We start from the raw sequence: 10,365 nt of genomic DNA, 5'->3' as shown, positions 1-10,365 counted from the left end.
GGTCTTTCAGTAACAGGGTCAGAGTAGCTGGGTCTTTCAGTAACAGGGTCAGAGTAGCTGGGTCTTTCAGTAACAGGGTCAGAGTAGCTGGGTCTTTCAGTAACAGGGTCAGAGTAGCTGGGTCTTTCAGTAACAGGGTCAGAGTAGCTGGGTCTTTCAGTAACAGGGTCAGAGTAGCTGGGTCTTTCATTAGGCCTACTTTCTGACTACAGGTATAAAGTCCTATAGACCTACTTTAAGCCTCTGTATAAATGTATTTTCTTCAAGGTTTAAAGGTCAACTCAGTCATCAAAATGTGTCTTTGTTTCTTCATAGAGTGTCTATAGGTCTCTTAAGGTGTTGCTATCTAAGGTGAACACCTCAAAGCTGAATATTTTCCATTGACGTCATGTTGGTGTGAAACCTGTTTACCTCGATGCTAGACCCTCCTCTTCATGTCACAACATGGGTTTCAGAGAAAAGGACCACAAGCTGAAAACTTTCCACTCGATCGAACCAATCGCTGCTCGTATGTCCTTTCATGGTAAAGTATGTCAAATCATGAACACGGAAATACGCAGCAAAGACCTTGTTATTCAAAGACCCAGCTACTCTCTGACAGTCACCATCAGACCATCAGATGGACAGGCTGTGTGTTGCTCTGATTGCATTCTTATTTGAGTAACTTGTTTTACTGGGCCTTATAGCTGGATGATAGCTGGTTTCTTGATGTAGTTTTATAGTTGACTAGATGTGTTATCTTATTATTGTGATATTGTGATCACTGTGGTAAAGACGTGAGGTTCATCTTTACATGTGGAGAAGTTTATGATATCAAAGTGACATTCTGTGATTCATCCAAACACTGTTCCTCTGCTACCTGTAGGTGGTGTTTCCTCCAGTCAGTTCATCCTAACACTGTTCCTCTGCTACCTGTAGGTGCTGTTTCCTCCAGTCAGTTCATCCTAACACTGTTCCTCTGCTACCTGTAGGTGCTGTTTCCTCCAGTCAGTTCATCCTAACACTGTTCCTCTGCTACCTGTAGGTGCTGTTTCCTCCAGTCAGTTCATCCTAACACTGTTCCTCTGCTACCTGTAGGTGCTGTTTCCTCCAGTCAGTTCATCCTAACACTGTTCCTCTGCTACCTGTAGGTGCTGTTTCCTCCAGTCAGTTCATCCTAACACTGTTCCTCTGCTACCTGTAGGTGCTGTTTCCTCCAGTCAGTTCATCCTAACACTGTTCCTCTGCTACCTGTAGGTGCTGTTTCCTCCAGTCAGTTCATCCTAACACTGTTCCTCTGCTACCTGTAGGTGCTGTTTCCTCCAGTCAGTTCATCCTAACACTGTTCCTCTGCTACCTGTAGGTGCTGTTTCCTCCAGTCAGTTCATCCTAACACTGTTCCTCTGCTACCTGTAGGTGCTGTTCCCTCCAGTCAGTTCATCCTAACACTGTTCCTCTGCTACCTGTAGGTGCTGTTTCCTCCAGTCAGGATGGGATCTCTGCAGCAGAGGTGGAGCTGAGAGTCAGACCAGGAAACAACATCACTCTCTACTGTGACTGTATCATCACTACTGGAGTATACATTATGTGGTATAGGAACTGTTCTCACAAGTACCAGCCACCTCTTGTTATTTCAACTACGTTTTTGATTAACAACCCTTTAACTGGATATAATGCGGTGTGGAACCCCTCTAACAACTCCTATGATCTACTGATTGATAACATCACTGGATCTGACCTGGGACTCTACTACTGTGAGACTATGGAGTACAAGGTTGAGGATGAAGGGAAAGGAGGTATTAAATGGATAGACTTCTACCACTATGGAAACATCACCACTAGGATTTCACTTGGTAAGAACAATTATTATTCTATATATAGATCTTCTTGCTGTATCTTTGGTATTATTAATATTGTATTAGTATTGGTGTGTCTGGGTTCCATTAAATGTTATTTTGAATCAATCATCCGAGGCTGATCTAGGGTCATAAAACATTGCCTCAAGATCATCTGTAAACATCCAATCAGCAGTAGATAATTGACATCTCACTCTAAGAGAGTAGTTCTGTTTGTGTTTAATGTTTTGTCCAGACGTCAGTCCTCCTGAGTCCTCCTCCTCCCCTCCTCCTGAGTCCTCCTCCTCCCCTCCTCCTGAGTCCTCCTCCTCCCCTCCTCCTGAGTCCTCCTCCTCCTCTCCTGATGTAGACTGTGGACTGTGTTGGATGTTGCTGTTCAGTCTGTGTCCTGTGTCTGCTCTCCTCTCCTCCCTCCTCTCCTCTTCCTGTGTCTACTCCTTCTGCAGAACAACAGGTAAACTAACTTCATTACTAATAGCATTATGTGCTCTTTCACTATTTCATAGCATGCACTGAATCACTCATTCCTTTTGTCGATTTGATATATTTAAATTCCATCTTACTAACTGTTGAAGTAAGGAACATCCTATATCCTAATCTTCTGTTTTTGACAACATCAATAATATACAAAATTGATTATTTTACTTACAAAGTTAGTATACATTCACTCTCACTTAATCTGTTTTACTCTCCAACTCAATCAATCAATGAAATAATCAATCAATCAATAAACCAGCCATCAATCAATCAATCAATCAAACCTTCTTTCAAATTCTCTGGTAAACTAATGTAGACCATGTTAAATTGACAGCTCAATATCAGATGTGTTCTTTACTTGTTGTTTTAATGGTGATAATTCTTCCTCTGCAGCTGCAGCTGAGACTCAGGTTCCTCTGAACAGGACTACCACCAGGGGAAGTGAGAGAAGAGAGAAGGTATAGTCGGAATGGGTGTTGTAGTTCTATGACTGGTGGCCATCTTTATTTGTAGTGAATGTTATTTGTAACCCAGTACTATTCAAAGCATTGGCGAGTATACTCATTAAAAACTAAAGGAATAAGCAGTAAAACATAGTGATATGATGCATTTCATGAAATAATAATAATGTATGATTATATATGAATAATATTAACAGATTAATTGTAAAATCTCTCTCTCTCTCTCTCTCCCCCCTGTCTGTGTTTCTCTCTCTCTCTCTCTCTCTCTCTCTCTCTCTCTCTCTCTCTCTCTCTCTCTCTCTCTCTCTCTCTCGCTCTCTCTCTCTCGCTCTGTCTCTCTCGCTCTCAGGAGGAAGGAGATCTGTGTTATGCCTCGTTGGATATCCGTCAGGGACAGAGGAGACCAAAGAAGAAGAAGAGAGTCCAGAACTCTGACTTTAGTACCTACACTGCCATCAATACCAGCAGAGTGTGAGACATATACCAGCCATCAATACCAGCAGAGTGAGACCTATACCATCCATCAATACCAGCAGGGTGAGACCTATACCAGCCATCAATACCAGCAGAGTGTGAGACCTATACCAGCCATCAATACCAGCAGGGTGAGACCTATACCATCCATCAATACCAGCAGAGTGTGAGACCTATACCATCCATCAATACCAGCAGAGTGTGAGACCTATACCAGCCATCAATACCAGCAGGGTGAGACCTATACCAGCCATCAATACCAGCAGAGTGTGAGACATATACCAGCCATCAATACCAGCAGAGTGAGACCTATACCAGCCATCAATACCAGCAGAGTGAGACCTATACCATCCATCAATACCAGCAGAGTGAGACCTATACCAGCCATCAATACCAGCAGAGTGTGAGACCTATACCATCCATCAATACCAGCAGAGTGTGAGACTTGAACCATTATAGACTTAACTGGGAGGACAAGAACTTTGATGTTATTACCAGTTCTTTTACTTTTTATGGAATTATTTTAACTTCCAATATCTTTCTCTCTCTCTCAACGTATGACAATCAGTTTAGAGTCATTTTATTATGGTTGAGGATTATTTTTTGCCTTTATAATTATTAAAATTGATGTTTTTAAGCTTGCATTAATTTGACAGTAGAACACATCTGCATTGAATCTATCAGAGTAAAATAATATTTTCAAAACTTCAGGAAATATGGTCATATATATTTTTGTAAAGGGAACTGATATGTTTTAAATGTACCTTGAATAAATATTGATTTAGTTTAATATGATTTACTGATTTTACTTTCATTGCCGTAAGCATTTAGAATTGATTATAAAATTAGGTGTGGTGAATTATGAAGACACTGCTTGTATCAAAAGGAGATAATGTGACAGCGCTACTTGCAAGACAGATGATCCAAGAGTGACGTAGTTTAACCCTATGGAACGTTTTGGGTTTTTAAATGTGCACCCCTTGGGGTCCGCAGGACCAAGTTTGGGAAATTCTGCCCTATGGTCTCCTCAATGTTAAGGTCATACCATTCTGTTTGGAAAGGCTCCAGCAACCTTTCAGAGGTTTTTGTTTGAGGGTGTGGCTTAGACAATTAGCAGGTGTGGCTAACATATTAAGAGGGTTGGCTTAGACGTGACAAGGGTGTGACTTTTAGGCTAAGAAGGTGTGGCTTAGATGCTAAGGGGGTGTGTCTTTAGAGGAAGACAGATACTGAACAGAACCACAGCACAGTTTCCATGGTTTCATACAAACACCTAGCCTATGGTTGAAGTTGACTAAAAGTAGCTCAGTAAAGCTTTCAACCACATTCTCAATAGAGTTACATAGAGAAGTCAGGTGAATTATACCACAGAACATTATAATCTCAGAAAAACATCATTTTATTTTGCAAATATAATTATTATAATAATTTATTATAATTATGTATTCATGGTCTGAGCTGGGTCCTGGTGGTGGTCTCCAGAGCTCTGTTTCTGTTTCTCATTCCTGCAGTCTTCTGGGTCGGGAACACACACGGTGGGTCAGGACATGGGGATACTCATATCTGTTTGTTATCAGAACTCAGGATAAGACCCAGATGCAGACAGTTCGAACCACAGATGTTTATTAACAAAACAGGGGGCAGCAGACGACAGGTCAAGGGCAGGCAGAGGTTGGTAATCCAGGGCAGAGTCAGTAAGATACAGAACGGCTGGCAGAGGTCGGTAATCCAGGGCAGAGACAGTAAGATACAGAACGGCAGGCAGAGGTCGGTAATCCAGGGCAGAGACAGTAAGATACAGAACGGCAGGCAGGGTCAGGATAGGGCAGGCAGAGTAGGCTTGACGAGACAAGAGGAGACAAAGGGCTGTGAGACAGAGGTTTACAATCCTTGATACATGAAAAGTGGGATGAATACGGAGGGTGCTGGGCAACAGAAGACGAACAGCAGAGGGGCTAAGGATCTTAGAGATGGGGAAAGGTCCGATAAAATGGGGGAAAGTTTGCTGGACTCCACCCGGGGGGCAGATCCCAGTGAACATCCATACCCTCTGCCCGAGACGATAACGGGAGCCGGGGTCCGGTGGCGGTCCTCCTGTCATCGATACCTGGAGGGGGTCTTGAGAAGAGCAGACCGGGCTCTCTTCTAGGTACGGCCACAGCTCAGGGAAGAGCGTGGGGCTGATAACCCATCGAACACTCGAAAGGCGAGAGACCAGTGGCTGAGCAGGGGAGGGTGTTGCGTGCGTATTCTACCTACACGAGTTGCTGGCTCCAGGTGTTGAACCGGGTGAACAGCAGGGCCCATCGAGCTAGCCTGGAGTGAAGCCGCTTGGCAGTGTGCAGATATTCCTGGTTCTTGTGATCCATCCACACAATGAATGGATGTTCCGCCCCCTCTAACCAGTGCCCCCACTCCTCCAATGCCATCTTCACCGCGAGTAGTTCTCGATTCCCCACATCATAATTCCTCTCCTTGGCGTTAAGACGATGGGAGAAGAAGGAGCAGGGATGCAGCTTAAGGTCCAGGGCAGAACACTGGGACAGGACGGCCCCAACTCCGACATCCAAAGGGGTCTACCTCCACCACGAACTGACGGGACGGGGTCCGGATGGATTCATATTGGAGCTGTGGTGAAGCGGTGCTTAAGGTCCAGGAACTCCCGGTCAGTAGCTGGGGACTACGTGAACGGGACCATGGGAGAGGTGAGTGCTGAAAGGGGGGAATTCAGGGTGCTGTATCCAGCGTGCTGTAACCAGGGTGCTGTATCCAGGGTGCTGTAACCAGGGTGCTGTAACCAGGGTGCTGTAACCAGGGTGCTGTATCCAGGGTGCTGTAACCAGGGTGCTGTAACCAGGGTGCTGTATCCAGGGTGCTGTAACCAGGGTGCTGTATCCAGGGTGCTGTATCCAGGGTGCTGTAACCAGGGTGCTGTAACCAGGGTGCTGTAACCAGGGTGCTGTAACCAGGGTGCTGTAACCAGGGGGCTGTAACCAGGGGGCTGTATCCAGGGTGCTGTAACCAGGGTGCTGTATCCAGGGTGCTGTAACCAGGGTGCTGTATCCAGGGTGCTGTAACCAGGGGTGCGAAGGTGAATGGAAAGATACTGGAGCGACAAACCGCCCTTGCTGTCTCTGTCTGGCTGGTTCCCGTCTCTCCATTGAGATTCTCTGCTTCTGACCCCTTTTTTTGGAGGCTGAGTCACTGGCTTACTGGTGCTTTCCATGCCGTCCCTAGGAGGGGTACGTTACTTGAGTGGGTTGAGTCACTGACGTGATCTTCCTGTCCAGTTTGTCGCCCCCTCGGGCTCGTGCAGTGGAGGAGATCTTCGTGGGCTATTCTCAGCCTTGTCTCAAGGTAGTAGGTTGGTGGTCTGTTGATATCCCTCTGGTGGTGTGGGGGCTGTGCTTTGGCAAAGTGGGTGGGGTTATATCCTGCCTGGTTGGCCCTGTCTGGGGGGTATCGTTGGACGGGGCCACAGTGTCTCCCGACCCCCCTGTCTCAGCCTCCAGTATCTATGCTGCAATAGTCTATGTGCCGGGGGGCTAGGGTCAGTCTGTTATATCTGGTGTTATTCTCCTGTCTTATCCGGTGTCCTGTGTGAATTTAAGTATGCTCCCTCTAATTCTCTCTCTCTCCCTCTCATCCCGGATGACCTGAGCCCTACAACCATGCCTCAGGATTACCTGGCCTGATGACTCCTTACTGTCCCCAGTCCACCTGGTCGTGCTGCTGCTCCAGTTTCAACTCTTCTGCCTGAACCCTGACCTGTTCACCGGATGTGCTACCTTGTCCCAGACCTGCTGTTTTTAACTCGCTCGCTCTACCGCACCTGCTATTTCAACCTCTAAATGCCCGGCTATGAAAAGCCAAGTGACATTTACTCCTGATGTACTGACCTGTTGCAACCTCTACAAACACTGTGATTATTATTTGACCCTGCTGGTCATCTATGAACGTTTGAACATCTTGGAGAAAAATCAGGCCTTAATGACCATGTACTGTTATAATCTCCACAGCCAGAAGGGGACTGGCCCCCCTCAGAACATGGTTCCTCTCTAGGTTTCTTCCTAGGTTTCTGCCTTTCTAGGGAGTTTTTCCTAGCCACTGTGCTTCTACATCTGCATTGCTTGCTGCTTGGGGTTTTAGGCTGGGTTTCTGTATAGCACTTTGTGACATCTGCTGATGTAAAAAGGGCTTCATAAATTAATTTGATTGATTGAACAGATCAGGGTGTGACATTTGTGTTAACATAACTTTTCATCCAGTACTGTGATGTGACAACAGTTTAACATGTTGTGTTGTTGTTGTTGTGTTAAAACCAGGAGGTGGGAAGGAGAAGAGGGAAGTCCAGAAAAGAAGCAGAGGCCAGTCATTCTGAATTTAACTTCTCTTCTACGTGTCCAATGAGATCAGCATGATCTAATTTCCTCAAATGAAAGTGATGTTTTTTCAGAGACTACTGTTCTGTGGTATAATTAACCTTATTTCACTATGTAACTCTATTGAGCATGTGGTTTCACTGAAAGCTTTACTGAGCTACAGTACATTTAAGACACTTAAAATGTTCAACCATAGGCCACGTCAGGGCTCTCCAACACTCTTCGTCGAGAGCAACCCTCTTGTAGATTTTCGCTCCAACCCCAGTTGTAACTAACCTGATTCAGTTTATCAACCAGCTGATTATTAGAATCAGGTGTGCTAAATTAGAGTTGGATTGAAAACCTACAGAACGGTAGCTTTCCAGGAACTAGGTTAATCCTTAAGCGTCTGAGTAACATAATAAAAAAATCCCCATCAAAATCCGAGATTTTTGCATAGCCTACGTCTCAATATCCTGCCTTCCGCATCCGAGGTGCAATGTGGCCGAGCTACAGCGGTTTTTGTCGGACTGCTCACCAAAACGTCTGTAGCGTCCGAACGGTTTGTCCGAGAAACTAATATGACCCCACTGTGGAAAGGGGAGACTCACAAATACGATGATGTTCTCCGTTTCGGTGTACAACCCCCTAAAGTGCCACAGGGCTCGTCTGAAGGTAACCCATACAAATGAATGGAAGTATGGAGGTAGTTTGGTGCCAACAAAAATAAGAGCTTAAATATGTCCCACAAAACTAAAATATTCCCTGAGCTTTCAGACACTTCAAACTTATGATTTATTTTGTGACAGTCTTTTTTGCCATTTATGAATGTGTTATTCAATGTGTTTCTATGGGCTATAGTAGTCAAGGCCAAATTAAATATTTAACAAAATGTTTTTTTATATATATATTTTTTTATACCTAAAGGGGTCCTAAAATTCTAAATCAAATAGCTAAATTATCCATGGTATGACCATCTTAAAACAATTCCATATGTTAGCTTAGTAAATAATGAAATACAATCTAATTAAACTGAATCAATATTTATTCAGCTACATTAACACATCAATACACTTAAAAAATGAAATACAATGAACTTTCACAACTACAATTACAAACTACAACTATATCAAGAGTTAATAAACCATATTCCCTGAGCTGAAAAACATTTTCTAAATCACTATTGTTATTATTATTAAAAGGCTACAGGCAAAAGTTGTATGAAATGATTTTAAAAGGTTAAACAAATATCCCCCCAAATATTAAGTAACTCGTAAAAATATAAAAACTGTTGTTTTTCCTCCCAGCTGCTGGTATTGATCTCTCACTCTGCTGGTATTGATGGATGGTATAGGTCTCACACTCTGCTGGTATTGATGGCTGTGTAGGTACTGAAGTCAGAGTTCTGGACTCTCTTCTTCTTCTTTGGTCTCCTCTGTCCCTGACGGATATCCAACGAGGCATAACACAGATCTCCTTCCTCCTGAGAGAGAGAGAGAGAGAGAGAGAGAGAGAGAGAGAGAGAGAGAGAGAGAGAGAGAGAGAGAGAGAGAGAGAGAGAGAGAGAGAGAGAGAGAGAGAGAGAGAGAGATTACAATTAATATGTTAATATTATTCATATATAATCATACATTATTATTATTTCATGAAATGCATCATGTAACTATGTTTTACTGCTTATTACTTTAGTTTTTAATGAGTATACTCGCCAATGCTTTGAATAGTACTGGGTTACAAATCACATGGACTACAAATAGAGATGGCCACCAGTCATAGAACTACAACACCCATTTTGACTATACCTTCTCTCTTCTCTCACTTCCCCTGGTGGTAGTCCTGTTCAGAGGAACCTGAGTCTCAGCTGCAGCTGCAGAGGAAGAGTTATCACCATTAAAACAACAAGTAAAGAACACATCTGATATTGAGCTGTCAATTTAACATGGTCTACATTAGTTTACCAGAGTATTTGAAAGAAGGATTGATTGATTGATTGATTGATGGCTGGTTTATTGATTGATTGATTATTTAATTGATTGATTGAGTTGGAGAGTAAAACAGATTAAGTGAGAGTGAATGTATACTAACTTTGTAAGTAAAATAATCAATTTTGTATATTATTGATGTTGTCAAAAATGGAAGTTTAGGATGTAGGATGTTCCTTACTTCAACAGTTAGTAAGATGGAATTTAAATCAATCAAACCGACAAAAGGAATGAGTGAGTCAGTGCATGCTATGAAATAGTGAAAGAAAAAAGAAAACATAATGCTATTAATAATGAAGTTAGTTTACCTGTTGTTCTGCAGAAGGAGTAGACACAGAAAGAGGAGAGGAGGGAGGAGAGGAGAGCAGACACAGGACACAGACTGAACAGAAACATCCAACACAGTCCACAGTCTACAGGAGGAGAGGAGGAGGAGGACTCACGAGGACTGACGTCTGGACAAAACATTAAACACAAACAGAACTACATTCTTAGATTGTCTACTGCTGAATGGATGTTTAAAGATGATCTTGAGGCAATGTTTTAATTATTATTTAATGATATGTATTATTTATTGATCAGCCTCGGATGATTGATTCAAAATAACATACATTTTCTTTGGCGTTCCTTACAACTGAACCTCTCTCATTCAAGGAACCCAGACACACCAATAATAATACAATATTAATAATACTAAAGATACAGCCAGAAGATCTATATATAGAATAATAATTGTTCTTACCAAGTGAAATCCTAGAGGTGATGTTTCCATAGT

General features: G+C 43.1%; 2 long non-coding RNA genes across 2 annotated transcripts; one reads left to right on the top strand and one right to left on the bottom strand.

The window, feature by feature from the left end:
• Nucleotides 1-2,216: 2,216 nt before the first annotated feature.
• LOC123484300 lies at nucleotides 2,217-3,215 on the top strand. Its single transcript, XR_006658484.1, has 3 exons — nucleotides 2,217-2,289; nucleotides 2,706-2,770; nucleotides 3,123-3,215. It is a non-coding gene; the product is annotated as an uncharacterized LOC123484300 (long non-coding RNA).
• Nucleotides 3,216-8,755: 5,540 nt separating this feature from the next.
• On the bottom strand, nucleotides 8,756-9,987 carry LOC123484299. The gene is made up of 3 exons (XR_006658483.1): nucleotides 9,899-9,987; nucleotides 9,411-9,475; nucleotides 8,756-9,091 (listed from the first exon to the last, which is right to left on the bottom strand). It is a non-coding gene; the product is annotated as an uncharacterized LOC123484299 (long non-coding RNA).
• Nucleotides 9,988-10,365: the final 378 nt, after the last annotated feature.

The sequence above is a fragment of the Coregonus clupeaformis genome, unplaced genomic scaffold (genome assembly GCF_020615455.1).
Source record: "Coregonus clupeaformis isolate EN_2021a unplaced genomic scaffold, ASM2061545v1 scaf0262, whole genome shotgun sequence".
Taxonomy (NCBI): Eukaryota; Metazoa; Chordata; class Actinopteri; order Salmoniformes; family Salmonidae; genus Coregonus; species Coregonus clupeaformis.
This window is presented reverse-complemented; position numbering and strand designations above follow the sequence as displayed.